This window comes from Malania oleifera, chromosome 4 (genome assembly GCF_029873635.1).
Source record: "Malania oleifera isolate guangnan ecotype guangnan chromosome 4, ASM2987363v1, whole genome shotgun sequence".
NCBI lineage: Eukaryota > Viridiplantae > Streptophyta > Magnoliopsida > Santalales > Ximeniaceae > Malania > Malania oleifera.
The window spans coordinates 118,166,932-118,184,028 of record NC_080420.1 but is presented as its reverse complement, the minus strand read 5'-3'; positions in this window follow the sequence as shown (position 1 = coordinate 118,184,028).

The window sequence follows — 17,097 nt, the reverse complement described above, 5'->3', positions numbered from 1 at the left end:
GAACTATAGCTCGGGTTCCTACACCCGGTGCAAGTCACCCTTCTGTGAACTATAGCTCGGGTTCCTACACCCGGTGCAAGTCACCCTTTGTGAACTATAGCTCGGGTTCCTACACTCGGTGCAAGCCACCCTTCCGTGAACTATAGCTCGGGTTCCTACACCCGGTGCAAGTCACCCCTCGTGAACTATAGCTCGGGTTCCTACATCCGGTGCAAGTCACCCTTCGTGAACTATAGCTCGGGTTCCTACACCCAGTGCAAGTCACCCTTCGTGAACTATAGCTCGGGGTCCTACACCCGGTGCAAGTCACCTCTCATAAACTATAGCTCGGGTTCCTACACCCGGTGCGAGTCATCCTCCGTGAACTATAGCTCGGGTTCCTACACCCGGTGCAAGTCACCCCTCGAGAACTATAGCTCGAATTCCTACACCTAGTGCGGGTCACCCTCTGTGAACTATAGCTCGGGTTCCTACACCCGGTGCGAGTCACCATCGATGAACTATAGCTCGGGTTCCTACACTCGATGCGAGTCACCCTCCTTGCACTATAGCTCGGGTTCCTACACCCGATGCGAGTCTCTTTCCATGAACTATAGCTCGGGCTCCTGCACCCGTTGCTAGTCACTTTCCTTAAACTATAGCTCGGGTTCTTACACCCAGTGCGAGTCACCCTCCGTGCATTATAACTCGGGTTCCTACACTCGATGCAAGTCATTCTCATGTGCTTTCAAGCATACATGCAAATCGGTTTTCACAAATCATTTTGGTCTCTTTTGTTACATCGGGCCTGGTCCAAAATCAGTGTTTTTTATCTTTGCAGACTTGTTGCTACAAATAACGTAGGAGAGTTCCTACTTTTACTTTGAAGCGACGAAGCCTACAAAGAGGGGCAGCTGTAGACACCCCATTTTTACCCAGGCCCGATATGATGATGATGATGATTATTATTATTATTATTATTATTATTATTTACATTGTTATTATTACTTCATTTTTATTTTTATTTTTATTTTTTGCTATTATTATTATTATTATTATTATTTTATTATTGTCATTTTTACTATTACTATTAGTATTATTATTATTACTAGTCTTATTATTATTATTTTATTGATAGTATCTTTATTATTTTTACTTTTACTACAATTATTTATTATTATTATTATTATTATTACCTTATTGATTTTATTATTATTATTATAATTATTATTATTACTATTACTATTTTCATTATTACCATAATAGTAAAAGCAAAAAAAAGAAAAGAAAAAGAAAAATAAAATCAAAAAGGAAGTTTTTTTTAGGGTTTACAGAATTTTTTTTTATATAAGGGGGGCATAGCCAAGCCAAAGAGGAAGAGGAACAGACCAAAGAAAGAAAAACCTTACCTTGCAGTCTCGTGCGGCGGCAATGGAGTCGTTGGCGTTTGCGCAGTCAACTAGATGAAACCAATCGAGCAACGATTTCTTATCCGATTAATGCGAAACTTTATGAGGTCTTTCCTAACCCTTTCATCTTACTTTTCACCGTTCAGATTCTTCTTTTGAGTTTTCTCCCTTTGTGTTAATGTCTTGCACAGCCGTATCACCGCCGCAGTAGTGGAGTCATTAGCGTCTGCGCATCCAACTGGACGAAGCCAATCGAGTGGCGATTTCTTATCCGATCAATGCAAAATTTTACACGGTCTTATTAATTTTCACCGTTCAAATTTGTTTTTTTGAGTTTTCTCCCTTCATGTTAATTTCTTGCACAGCCGTATCACCACCGCAGCAGTGGAGTCATCGGCATCTGCGCATTCAACTAGACGAAGCCAATCGAGCGGCAATTTCTTATCTGATCAATGTGAAACTTTACGAGGTCTTTTCTAACCCTTTTTTCTTAATTTTCACCGTTCAGATTCGTCTTTTGAGTTTTCTCCCTTTGTGTTAATTTCTTGCAAAGTCGTATCACCGCCGCAGCAGTGGAGTCATCGGCGTCTGCGCATTCAACTAGACGAAGGCTATCGAGTGGCGATTTCTTATCCGATCAATGCAAAATTTTATCAAGTTGTTTCTGACCGTTTTATCTTAATTCTCACCATTCAGATTATTATTTTGAATTTTACAATTTCATTTTAATTTATTACACAGCTGTCTTACCGCCGCAGCAGTGGAATCGTCAATGTATGCGCATTCAACTAGATGAAGCCAATCGAGCGGCGATTTCTTATCTGATCAATCTGAAACCTTACTCGGTTGTTTCTAACTCTCCCTTGTTAATATTTACTGATTTGATTAATTCCTTTGAGTTTCATTTCTTGGACAACTTGTCCACACACACACGAACACACACATGCACGTGTGATGTTTTTGTAATTTGTTTATATATATTTTTTTCTTCTTAATGTTATTTTGTATATATATTGTATTATTATTGTTTTATTTGTTCTAATATCTAATGTTTGGGGTTCTTTTTCTTTTTTTTTTTGTAATCATTGTAATATACTTATTTTTATTGTTACATATTATTTAGGGTGTTTGTTTTATTGTGTAGACATTATTTAGGCTTTTTGATGTATTTAGGATATTTGTCATATTTATTGTTCATACGATATTTAGGGATTTTGTTTATTATTTAGGACTGTAATATTTATGCACATCTAGGATTCTTGATTATTTACATCATTTTCATAATACGACCATTTAGGGTTTTGGGTTATTGTTTCATTTTAGGGTTTTGGCTATTTCACGTTATTAGGGTTTTGAGCAGTGTTTTATTTAATTTACTTTACATTGTTATTGCGTATATATTGATGTTCATTATTGTTTATTATTTATTTATTTCTTGTATATAATTGTATTATTATTTTGTCGTGTTCATAACATTGTTGTGAAATTTTTAATGCTATAATATTTATTTGAATAAGTGATATTTATATTTAGCAACTTAGAATTTTAAGTAACATTATACATTTAATTCAGTATTTTAGGCGACCGTGTACATTTAGTAACATAGCATTTTAGGTAATATTATATATTATTATTATATTTTTAGCATGTTAATATACAAGGTATTATTTTGGTAAGTTTAATATTTTAGGTAATATAATATTTTTGGTGTTTTGGTATCATGCTATTATATGGTATGTTTAGTATATATAGTATTATAGTAATTTATTACGTATTATATTATTTGTGGATATTTATTATTGTTATCATCGTGATTATGTTTATTATGGTAGGTTTGAGTATTTTTGTTTATAACGCACATGTAGTATTTTAATATTATGATATGCTCATTATCTTAATCTATATTATATGTTTATATTCTACTATTATTGGTATGTTAGATATTTTAGCTTCTATTATATATGTTGATTAGTACGTATTGTGGTATCCTAATATTCTAGTTTATTACTATTTTATTTATTTACTTATTTATTATGTTTAAATTATTATATCTATTATTAAAACCTCCCATACCAGTATTTTCCTATAAAAATTTTACTTACAATTTTAAAATTTGGGAGTGTATTTTCTTAAATATTTTTTATTTTAATCCCTATGATTTTATTGCGGGGGTATGAGCCTTCGGGCTTCACGTACCTTAAGCTCTGAGGGAATATTTGTATATATTTATTTATTTATTCATTTTTCACGTGTGTTTATTAATTCATAAAAGGAGTAGTTTAAAGACTTATTAGATTAACTTAGGGATAATTTAAAATTAATTAGGTACCGTTCATAAGAACGGGCGCGTAGGGGGTGCTCGTACCTTCCCCTCGCGTAACCGAACTCCCGACCCCAACTCTGGTAATGTAGACTGATTCTACCCCTAACGGGGTAGTAATCATGTGTTCTAACCGCACTAAAGGTTAGTGGCAACTCCGATATTCCATGTTTTTCCATGAAAATATTAAAATGATTTTTAATTTCGCCGACCGAGGCACACGCCCTCCTGGGACATCGCGACAGCTTGGCGACTCCGCTGGGGATGATTAATCGAGTCGCCAAGCTATCGCGACGTCCCAGGAGCGCGTGTGCCCCGGGCGGCAAAATTAAAAATCAATTTAATATTTTCATGGAAAAACATGGATATCGGAGTCGCCACTAACCTTTAGTGCGGTTAGAACACATGATTACTGCCCCGTTAGGGGTAGAATCGGTCTACATTACCAGAGTTGGGGTCGGGAGTTCGGTTACGCGAGGGGAAGGTACGAGCACCCCCTACGCGCCCGTTCTTACGAACGGTACCTAATTAATTTGAAATTATCCCTTAGTTAATCTAATAATTTTTAAATTACTCCTTTTTATGAATTTATAAATACATAGAATAAATAAATAAATAAATATATACATATATATATTCCCTCAGAGCTTAGGGTACGTGGTGCCCAAAGGCTCATACCCCCGCAATAAAATCATAGGGATTGGAATATCGAGAAAATATCTTATATAAAATAAATAAATAAATAAATAAGTATAATGATATAGAAATAAAAAATATAATATAAATTACTTAAAGAAAATAAATACGGCGATTATGAAGAACGCACATCATGATAATGATAATAACACCTAACTTAAATATATGTACATAATGTAATAGTAATAATAACACGTACCTTAGCATATGTATATATATGTATGATAATAATAATTATTATAATAATAATAAATAATTTGTACCTTGATTTATGGTAATAATAACACGTAACTCAAATAATATATATATACATACACTAATAATAATAACACTTACTTTAACATATATATACCTACACAAAAAAGATAACAATGATAATAATACGCAGTAGGATATACAATAATGACACAATTCTAAAAATATATGTATGTCTATGTATATAATGATAAAGATAATAGTTGTAGCAATAATAATATTAATAATAAAAAGGTATATCTTAATAATACAATACTTGTCTTAATAGTAACATACAATTAATAATAACATATACAATATGGAAATAATCAAAGAAACAAAACAATCCTACAATTAAAATGTAAACTATACAATATGGAAACAAATCAATTCTAAAATTAGTATGTAATTACACAATTATGAGTATGACAATAAAATAATGAAATTATGGAAACAATCAATTCTAAAATCAATATGTAGATGTGCAAGGATAAATATGGGAACAAATAAACTTTAACATTAGTAAGTAATAATATAAAATGATAAAGATGGGAGCAATAATAAAATAATGATCAAGAATACCCTAAATAATTATGCAAGTAAATGAAATAATCACATTACACATTAAATAATACAATAATAATAAAGAACCGAAAATAAGCATATAAGCCAATAAGATGAATATATTACACATTGAATATTATAATGACAACAAAATAAACCCTAAAACACTAACATATTACATATTGAAATTAACAATAATGATAAAAACCCTAAATATAATACAAGCAAATAGAATGACTATTACATATTAAATGTTACAAAATCAACAAAGAAATCATGAATAAATATACAAACCAACTAAATACATTGCACTTAAAATATTATAATCCTAACACAACAAAAACCATAAATAAATATTCAAAACAATAATTGCATTTCAAATATTAACAATAAAACATAAATAAATACAGACCTATTACTAAAAGTATTACAACATTAAAGCACATAAATAACATTACAACATAAAAAAAAAAAAATAGCTTACTATAATAATAGTAAATAAATAAATATCTTATGTGTGCTGTGCCTGCTGGTGCAGGAATCTGGGTAGGGACTTACAGAGGGGGGGTACTTGCCGGTGTTTGTGGGTGTGTGTGTGTAGGCAGTGGAGTGGTATTGCATGTGTAGTGCAGGCTGTGAGGTGAGTGTTGTGTGTGCATAAGAGTGTATTGAGTGTGTGTGTGAGTAGTGCATGTGAGAGACAGGAGGCAGGGGGAGACTCACCGGGGGACTTACCACGGGGTTACCACCGGGAGACGCCGACGGCGACGGGAGCGAGCGACGGCGACGGTGGCGGGAGTGAGTGGGCTGCTGGGTGGTTGCTCCTGCGGGGACGGCCAGAGGAAACAGTGGCCGTGAGCGGTGTCGCTGGAGGTTGCAGGGAATGCCGATAGTGGGAGGTTTCGCCGGAGAACCTGTAACTGAGAGATGAGAGAGAGCCAGAGGTCGAAGAGATGGAAGGAGAGCAGAGAGCAGTTCGCGAGACTGAGATATTCCCGGATGCAGAATACAATGCCAAAACACCGGAGCAGAGACGTCAGAGAAGAGAGAACCACCGGAGAGATAGGGTGAACAACGATGAGCGCCGATGAAGATGACTGCTGCTGAGAAACTGCAAGATGGCCAGGGAAAAAAATAGAGAGTTAAGAGAACAACGCTGTAACGGAGAACGAACTATAGGGGATGCCAGAGAAACCCATCAGAATCAGGACGTCTTCTTCAAGTTTGTGTTGTAACATGCCGGAAGCCAGGGATGTGATGGCGAGATCGGTGGATGCGGCGGTGGTGTTTGGTCGTGGGGCTGCTGTGAATGAGGCAGATGGTGAGGTCCTTTGTCGTGGAGTCGCCTGAGATGGTGACTGGGTCGTGGGAGATTGGGTGATTGCTGCGTGTGGGTGTCGTGGCCGTGAGATGGAACGCCAGAGCTGGTCTGCGGTTGCCGCCGCGAATGAGGGTGGAAGGCATCTATAGGAGGGTGGTCGGAGGATCGCAGCGGGTCCTGGAATGGCTGGAGCTGTGGGGTTGCGTGACTGTGTAACGGCGACGATTGGACTGGCAGGAAGTAGAGGGGTTCAAGAAGAAGAAGAAGAAGAAGAAGAAGAAGCAAAGGAAGGACTGGCCGTGCTCTGGCTTGGCTGTGCGCAGCGCTCCCGGCTGTGTGTGCAGCAAAACAGGGTTTTTTTTTTTGCTCTTCTTGCTGTGCCTCTGCGCGATGTTGTGCCTCTGCAGTGCCCCCTCTTCTTATAAAAATAATTTTGAAAAAACCCTAACAAACATTTCCTTTTTGGTTTATGGCATTTTTCTTTTTTTTGGAAATAATATATACTACTATTATGGTAATAAGGAAATAATAATAATAATAATAATAATAATAATAATAATAATAATAATAATAATAATAAGGTAAAAATAATAATAATAAAAAAATAATAATAATAATAGTAATAACAAAGATAAATAAATAAAATAATAATAATAGTAATAATAAAGGTAAAAATACTAATAATAATAATACTTAAAAATAAAGTCAATAATAATGAAAATAATAAATAATAATAATAATAATAAACAATATAAATAGAAATAAAAATAAAAGTAATAATAATAATACTAATGAATAATAATAATAATAATAATAATAATAATAATAATAATAATAAATAAATAAGATAATAGTAATAATAGTAATAAAAATACTAATAATAATGATAATAAAAATAATAAAAATAATAATGAAAATAATAAATAATAATAATAATAAAATAGACGTAAAAGATAATACTAATGAAAGAAAATAATAATAATAATAATAATAAAGAAAATAATAATAATAATAATAATAATAATAATAATAATAAGATTAGTGAAGATTAATAATAATAATAATAATAATAATAATAATAAGAATAAATAAAATAATAATAATAATAATAATAATAATAAAATAACAATAATAATAATAATAGTAATACATATATTGGGCCTGGGTAAAAATGGGGTGTCTACAGCTGCCCCTCTTTGTAGGATTCGTTGCTTCAAAGTAAAAGTAAGATCTCTCCTACGTTATTTGTGGCAACAAGCCTGCAAAGATAAAAGACGCTGATTTTGGACCAGGCCCATTGTAACGGAAGAGATCAAAATGATTTGTGAAAACCAATTTGCATATATGCTTGAGAGCACATGAGAATGACTTGCGTCGAGTGTAGGAACCCGAGCTATAGTTCATGAGAGGTGACTTGCACCGGGTGTAGGAACCCGAGCTATAGTTCACGGAGGGGTGACTTGCACCGGGTGTAGGAACCCGAGCTATAGTGCACGGAAGGTGACTTGCACCGGGTGTAGGAACCCGAGCTATAGTTCACGGAAAGGTGACTTGCACAGGGTGTAGGAACCCGAGCTATAGTGCACGGAAGGTGACTTGCACCGGGTGTAGGAACCCGAGCTATAGTTCACGGAGGATGACTTGCACCGGGTGTAGGAACCTGAGCTATAGTTCACGATGGGTGACTTGCACCGGGTGTAGGAACCCGAGCTATAGTTCACGGAAGGGTGACTTGCACCGGGTGTAGGAACCCGAGCTATAGTGCACGGAAGGTGACTTGCACCGGGTGTAGGAACCCGAGCTATAGTTCACGAAAGGGTGACTTGCACCGGGTGTAGGAACCCAAGCTATAGTGCACAGAAGGTGACTTGCACCGGGTGTAGGAACCCGAGCTATAGTTCACGGAAAGGTGACTCGCACCGGGTGTAGGAACCCGAGCTATAGTTCACGAAGGGTGACTCGCACCGGGTGTAGGAACCCGAGCTATAGTTCATGAAGGGTCAATAAGGTGGGACCGTGAATGGTCAATAAGATGGGACCTCGATGGGTCAATAAGGTGGGACCGCAAAGGGTCAATAAAGTGGGACCGTGATAGGTCAATAAGGTGGGACCACGAAGGGTCAATAAGGTGGCACCGTGATGGGTCAATAAAAATGGGACCGCCAAGGGTCAATAAAGTGGGACTGTGAAGGGTCAATAAGAGTTGGACCGCGAATGGTCAATAAGATGGGACAGCGATGGGTCAATAAGGTGGGACCGTAATGGGTCAATAAGATGGGACCGCGATGGGTCAATAAGAATGGGACCGTGATAGGTCAATAAGGTGGGACCGCAATGGGTCAATAAGATGGGACCGTGATAGGTCAATAAGGTGGGACCGCAATGGGTCAATAAGAATGGGACCGTGATAGGTCAGTAAGGTGGGACCGCAACGGGTCAATAAGATGGGACCGTGATAGGTCAATAAGGTGGGACCGCAATGGGTCAATAAGATGGGACCGCGATGGGTCAATAAGAATGGGACCGCCAAGGGGTCAATAAGAGTGGACCGCGATAAGTCAATAAAAATGGGACCGTGATAGGGCAATAAAAATGGGACCGTGATAGGGCAATAAGGTGGGACCATGAATGGTCAATAAGGTGGGACTGCGAATGGTCAATAAGAGTGGGACCGCGAAGGGTCAATAAGGTGGGACCGCGAAGGGTCAATAAAGTGGGACCGTGAAGGGTCAATAAGAGTGGGACCGCGATGGGTCAATAGGAATGGACCGCAATGGGTCAATAAGAGTGGACCGCAATGGGTCAATAAGAGTGGATAAGATGATCAAAACAATTTGGTTGAAACTACTCGCATGAACGAGATAATCAAGAAAGCTTTGAGGTGATCCAACACCTCGGTGTGATCATGAACAACACCATTTTTGGATATGAGGACCGATGCCTTAATTTCAATGTAGATGGCTCAATTAGGACCAAGGAAATGGTTACCCTGTATGGGTGAGGATGAATCAAGTACGAAGTCTTGAGATTTTCTGGAAAGTGTCCTCAAGCATAAGGTTCTAAGTCCTGAAAATTTGCTCCACTGAGGATGATTAATCGAGTGCAAGATCCCGAGACTCTTTGAAGAATAAGCTCATATGGGATTTAAGTCCTGAAAAATTCTTCACTAAGGATGATCAATTAGGTGCCAAGTCCTGAGATCTTTTGGATGATCAGTATTTTGGAAAATGGTTACTCTAGTGAGGGTGATCAATCGGGTGCGAGACCATAAGATTCTTCTGGAAAATGTCCTCAAGTGTAGGGTTTAGAATTATTCTACCGGGGATTATCGATCGGGAACAAAAACCCGAGCTTCTTTGGCTATCCATAGATCACCCTCTTTGAGACTCAACAACCAATGCATCAATTGCTTCCTAGGGTCAACTGCCACAGTTTCAAAGTATGTCAATCTGTGCATGGGGGCCAGCTGCCCCAGTTTCAAAATATGTCTAGATAAGAATGGCTTAGTCAATGATGCAAAAGAATTATTCAGAAGTTTATTCAACCAAGCAAGTATGAGTGAATGGTGCTCTATTGCTATATGTATGCATGTTGCTACCTAAGATGCTAGAAAGTAGTGATATGTTGCTATGTGTGCATAATGATGCGTGAATGCAAGGATGTATGCATGTTGCATGAGATGCCCTTTGTATTTTCTTTCTTATACAATGCATATAATGTATGGTAATGCATGAAATGCATAGTAATGCATGAATATCTTCTCCTTCCATCGTGCTTGTAATCAACAACCCAATCTCTGATCTCAGGTGTGCTTGCTGATTCTGGCCATGTTTCAAATTCCAAAAGGCACTCAACATCTGCCCTAGTGTTTACATGCTACTGGTCATGACCCTGTTTTTGACTTTGATTCCTGTCTTGAAAGCTCCTGAATTTGCTCCAATGGAACTGAAAAACTGCCCCAGTTTCGATCCTCGTCCACTGATCTTGGTTATGTTTTCATCATGCACTCTGATATGACGGCATCAAAATTAGTCCTAAACAAAACTCAACCCAAAATCTGCCCCAGTTACCATCGTTTGTTACTAATATTGGCTTCAAACTTGACTTTGACACGAAGGCGCCCCAAATCAGCGTCACTAGAACTCAACACGGAGTTTGCATCAAATTAAGTGCATCTGTAACTATTCTTGACCATTTTACCTGTCTTTCACAAGGATCCTCTTTTGGCGAATGTGTTAGTAATTAAGCCCTTTTGACCATCCGTCCTCCTTTTGGAGTTTTTGAAGAATGGAATTTTTTTCTTTTTTGGATAGAGGAATGAATGATGAATGATCATGCATTTAGGACATCAACTTGCTAAATCAAAAGGTCATATGCACAAAATAGGTGTTTTACTGAGTTCACCTGCTATTTCAATGGAAAAAATTCATACCAATATTCGAGAGCCCTAATGATGATGGTGCTAACTTTTCGAACTAAATAACTGATTTTCTTCTTTTACCAATTGCCCCAGTTTCATTGGGGGACTATTCTTCTACCTTGTTCTGCCGTGAAACCATTGAGAACCTCTTGTTTAATGGTTGCCCCTAGTTCAGCCAAGTACGACCAATGTTTTGATCTCAAGATGGTCTTTAAGACTCGGGACGAAACGTAGGCTGAGGGATACAGGTTTTCAGAATAAAAGGGAAACTAAGGCTCAAAAATCCCATCCCATAATGATGTTTTATGCTCCAAGTTTGAATTGAGGCACTTGCAAGATATTGACCGAACTTGTCATTTGGACAAGTTGCCTACGTACCCTTTCAGGATCAGGTCATTACGTAGTTCAGACTCAATCATTGAGTCTGACAAATCATTAGAGACAACAATGTATACCAATCTGGTCAGGTCTTTTATTTGGACTGTAATATAGGCTAGGGGTACGGGTTAAAGAAAGAAAGAGTTAAATAAGGCTCAAAATCAGCACTTTCATTAAGGGTAACTTGGTCAAAGATCACATGCGTAGTATGTCCCTTATTTTCTTTCTCTTTTCTTTTCTTCTTCCTTCTCTTTTATCGCAACTTTTGCTTTTACTTTTGTGAAGGAATCTTAACTTCATTTTCATTTGAATTCCATTTGGGACTGATTTTTTTTTTTAAACTGCCCCAGTGTGGGGTGTGATCTTTTGACGGGTTAATCAATAAATGAATTTTTCAGGCTCAAAAGGGATTGCAAGAGATTTCTTCTTTGAATTTCTTTTAGGTAGCAGAAAAATGGCCTGCCATCATTTCGATAGCCAATTGTTGTCTCATATGACTTGCCAAACACTAGGAGACCCAACCCAGGTTAACTTTTTGGTGAACTAGCTTTTAAGAAAAATTAGTTTAACAATTAAGCTCAAGTGGGTTAACAAATGGTAAATCAATATTGGGTTCTTTTTAGGGACAACTGATCGGCCAAAGATGGCCATCTATCATTCGATCAAAACTTGATTAGCGGACTGACATGAGATTCATGGAACCAACACATATTTTACTGAGGCTTTCAGAGCTTCTTCGCAGTATTTGAACTCATGGAGTGACAAACATTGTTTCATCTTGCTTTATTTTCGTCTCGTAGCTTGAATTTTTCATAACTAACACCTGCTTTTGGTTCATGAATACTGGTATTTTATTTTCCTTATCTTAGCAAGAAACACGAGTAAACAAAATTTTGGACATTGAACTCTCGATGCAAGTGATATACGAAAATGCATAATTTCATTTCTTTGATAGAAAAGGAAATTTCGGAGACAAAACCTTTAATAAATTGCAACAAAAGAAAGAAGAAAACAAAAGAAAATAAAAGCATCCCTGAAGGGGCCTCTACAATCAAAAGCTTGCCACTTGTATTTCTCTGTTTCCATGGTCAAAAAGTAAACCCATTTATTCAGACTATATGCGGAATATCTTTGGTTCAAAACTTGTTGTACTTCTCTGACTGATCTGAACTTCAAAATATTCTTTTAATGTTGCACAACAGGCTCCTCCACATCAATTGCCAATAGACCCAAATCTCTTAAGGTTTGTACTTTATGCTTGAAATGCCAACATTTCTCGATTGAATGACCTATTGCCCCAGAATGATACTCGCATCGAGCATTTGGGTCGTACCACCTTGGGAAAGGGGATTGTAGCAACAATCCTGGTATTGGTGCAACCATTTGGATTTCCACCAATTGCGGGAACAATTCTGCATAAGTCATTGGAATAGGTTGAACTTCTTTTCTTTTTCTTTCCATTAGGGGGCTCCCTCCCGTGTCCTAAACATTTAGCTGCCTTGAAATAGGCTTAGGTCCGAAGGAAACTACTTGGGGTTGCGCACCTGAATGCACTATCTGATGGACTGTGGGTTTGTAAGTAAAATTTTTATTTGTCCACCAGGTTTTACCCTCTTAGTAATGATGCCCCTGAATCATCTGTGCTTCCTCGTCTTTCTTCCTCTTACTCGGGTCAGTTTCTACATCATCACTTTTGGTTCTTCCGACTTTGATGGCCGCTTCAATTCTCTCTCCAGTAGAAACAATATCCATAAAGTCATGTGGGGTTGCCCCTAGGAGATGTCCGAAGTAGGGATCTTTCAATGTATTCACGAATAGGGAGATAGCCTCCCTATCTTCCACTAGAGGGCTCACTTGGATGGACATGTCCCTCCATCTGTATGCATATTCTCTGAATGTTTCGTTAGGTTTCATTTGCATGCTTTGTAGGGTCATGCGATCAGGTGCCATTTCTATCACGTGGCGGTACTGAGCTATAAAGGAATTTGCCAGATCTTTCCAAGTACGGATTCGAGCTCGATCCTGCTGAATGTACCATCTGATAGCTGCTCCAGTCAAACTATCTTGAAAGCAATGCATCATCAACCTCTCATCATCGGTGTGTGCAGCCATTTTTTGGCAATAAAGGCGCAAATGGGTTCGAGGACAGTGGGTTCCATCAAATTTTTCAAAATATGGCATCTTGAATTTTGGCAGCAGAGTGACCTTTGGCACCAAGCAAAGGTCATTAGGATCAACGGAGTCAAATGTATTATACCCTTCAATTGCTTTCAAACGCTCCTCCAATACGTCACAATGACGCTCAGACTCAAATCTATTTATCCCCATATCAGGAGTTGCTAAGGGGGAAGTCTGTGCCACTGGAAACCCCTGTGCTGGCACAGCTGGGATGAACGGAGGTATATTTGGCATTGGATCCCCCATGACGCCTAGTGGTGGATCTGATGTTTGTCCATGATTTAGGATGAACCCTGGAGGGTGAATAGGGTCCGTATCTATCTCAGGATCATTCTGTACCGCTTTTCCTTTGTTCATCAACAATTCCATAATTTTACTCATTTTTTCAATCAATTCTTCCTGTCCTTGTTCTATGCCCAGGACTCTACCTTCCAATTGTTCACTCATTTCTTTTGCCCGTCTCCTGGTATTGTATTGATGCGTGACAGACTCAATGTTGCTTGCTCAGACAAATTCTGTGGCTAGGCACTACAAACCAAAACTTTCCCTTTTTAGAATCGTGAATGCATGATTATGTAAGGCATGAATGTGTGAGTATCTAATGCATGTCCATGAGATGTAATAAATGTCGGTGTATGGATGTAACTAGTGCAATTACACATACAAATAGAGACATGAACATGCATGTGACCTATCGTGCATGATTATGTGTGAAATTACGCATGAATGCATGGATGCAATGAATGTTTGTGCAATTACACATACAAATAGAGATATGACCATGCATGTGACCTATCGTGCATGATTATGTGTGAAATTATGCATGAATGCATGGATGCAATGAATGTTTGTGCATGGATGTACCTAGTACAATTACACATACAAATAGGGATATGACCATGCATGTGACCTATCGTGCATGATTATGTGTGGAATTATGCCTAAATGCATGGATGCAATGAATGTTTGTGCATGGATGTAACTAGTGCAATTACCCATATAAATAGAGATATGACCATGCATGTGACCTATCGTGCATGATTATGTGTGAAATTATGCATGAATGCATGGATGCAATGAATGTTTGTGCATGGATGTACCTAGTACAATTACACATACAAATAGGGATATGACCATGCATGTGACCTATCGTGCATGATTATGTGTGGAATTATGCCTAAATGCATGGATGCAATGAATGTTTGTGCATGGATGTAACTAGTGCAATTACCCATATAAATAGAGATATGACCATGCATGTGACCTATCGTGCATGATTATGTGTGAAATTATGCATGAATGCAGAGATGCAATGTAACCTAACTAACTACTTTGTCAGCATTCTAGGAAAAATCCCACTAATGAGAGATTTTAGGATAATCATTGATGGGCCACAATTTCAATTCAATTCTTCCCTCAATCATTCTTTTCCTTGATGACGGTCCATGTACCTCAGATTCTATGAGGGGTCAAATTATGGTCTGAGGTTGGGGTTGACTCAGGTTGGTCAACCCACTGGATTTGTTCAATACGGGCTTGTGGACTTTAATGTGCACTTGGGCCTCAAGTATATTAAAATATGGGCTTCAATATATTTCATGATGGGATCGGGCCCTAGTTTTAAAAGGATTTGAGCTTGGATTGTTTAGAAAATATTGGCCCGGATTTTTAGGGTAATAGGGCCAAAGACCATTTTTGAAAATTGGGTTTTACCCCTTTTGGAAAATTAGGTCTGGGCCGAATTTTTACTTAGGAAAGGGTTGGGCCTATACTTGTTATTTCTCAAAAAATTGGGCCCGAGTTATTTGAAAAGGGTTGGGCCGACCCATATTTTAAAATGCTTGGGCCAAGTGCTTCATTTTTTTGAAAGGATGGGCCTTGGTCTCATTATTGGACTTTTTCTGAATACTGACTAAGTAGTATGTATATCTAAAATGGATGTCAAATGTATCATATAATACAAAGTATCTCATATCATATATACAACACACTATACATGGAGAAGAATGTGGCTCCTGTCCCAACCCAGGGTAGGTACGTATATATAGGGTCTTTCATGGCTCTATCTTAGTTAGGGAAGACTATAGACAAGTATGTGTGGGTAAGCTCTAATCCCTATATACAAAGGTTCCCAATCTAACCTCCATCCTCACCCAAAAAGGGTTTGGACAAAGTTTAAACTGAGTGGAGTGGTTCGCGGGTCCCCACAAGCCCTGCCACGTGGGGACAAACGCTATTACACTCCTATCTAATCCTAGTAAGGAAAGCTCGGGTATAGAGCGTGAAAGTGTGTGAATTTAAATTTAACCTAATCCTGCTATCCCCATATTTATTCACATGCTATAAAGAATATGGAAGTAAGATATCTACCATTAATGTATTTATTCACAAGATATGGAAACATATTATCTGCTATTAACATGTTGATTCTAAAAAATTTGGAAACAAAAAACAAGGAAACAAAATATTTACGATTAGTATACAAAGTATGCTTATTCACAATATCCACAATTAATATGCTTATTAAGAATATTTAGAAACAAAATATCTACAATTAATGCTCAACAAATTAGGAAACAAAATATTTTTAATTAATTGAGGTTATTTACAATTTATGGAAGTAAAATATTTACAACTAATCAAAGTTATTTACAAATTACAACATTCACAAAATAAGGAGTAATTAAAAGATTTAATAAATTTAAACTTGGGATAATTTCTAATTAATTAATGGCTTGACTCTCTAAGGTCCCCAGCGGAGTCGCCAAGCTGTCGTGGCGTCCTGGGAGCGCGAGTGCCCCGGGCGGCGAAATTAAAAATCAATTTGAATTTTCAATTAAAAAGATGAAAGTGTCGGAGTCGCCACTAACCTTTAGTGCGGTTAGAACACATGATTACTACCCCGTTAGGGGTAGAATCGGTTTACATTACCAGAGTTGGGGCCGGGAGTTCGGTTACGCGAGGGGAAGGTACGAGCACCCCCTACGCGCCCGTTCTTACGAACGGTACCTAATTAATTTGAAATTATTCCTAAGTTGATCTAATAATTCTTTAAACTACTCATTTTTATGAATTTATAAATACATGTAATAAATAAATAAATAAATAAATATATACATATATATATATATATATATATATATATTCCCTCAGAGCTTAGGGTACGTGATGCCCGAAGGCTCATACCCCCGCAATAAAATCATAGGGAATATAAAAATCAAAAATATTTAAATAATAAAAAAAATATGTATAATAAAATAAAATAATAATAATCATTATAATAATGAACATAATAATAACAATAATAATAATAATAATAAATACCAATAGTAAAAATAATAATAATGGTACTAATGATAATAATAATAATAGTATTAATATTAATAGTAGTAATCCCACAATAACAAATAATATTAATACGCACATATTAACAATAAATACATATCATAATAGTAACATAATAATTTCTCACATGATAATAATAATAATATACTATAAATAAAAGGTAATATTAATAATCTTCCTAATGGTACACACCCCTAATATCCTATAAATACCTTTACACCCATATGGAAATAATTGATAAAAGAGATAAACC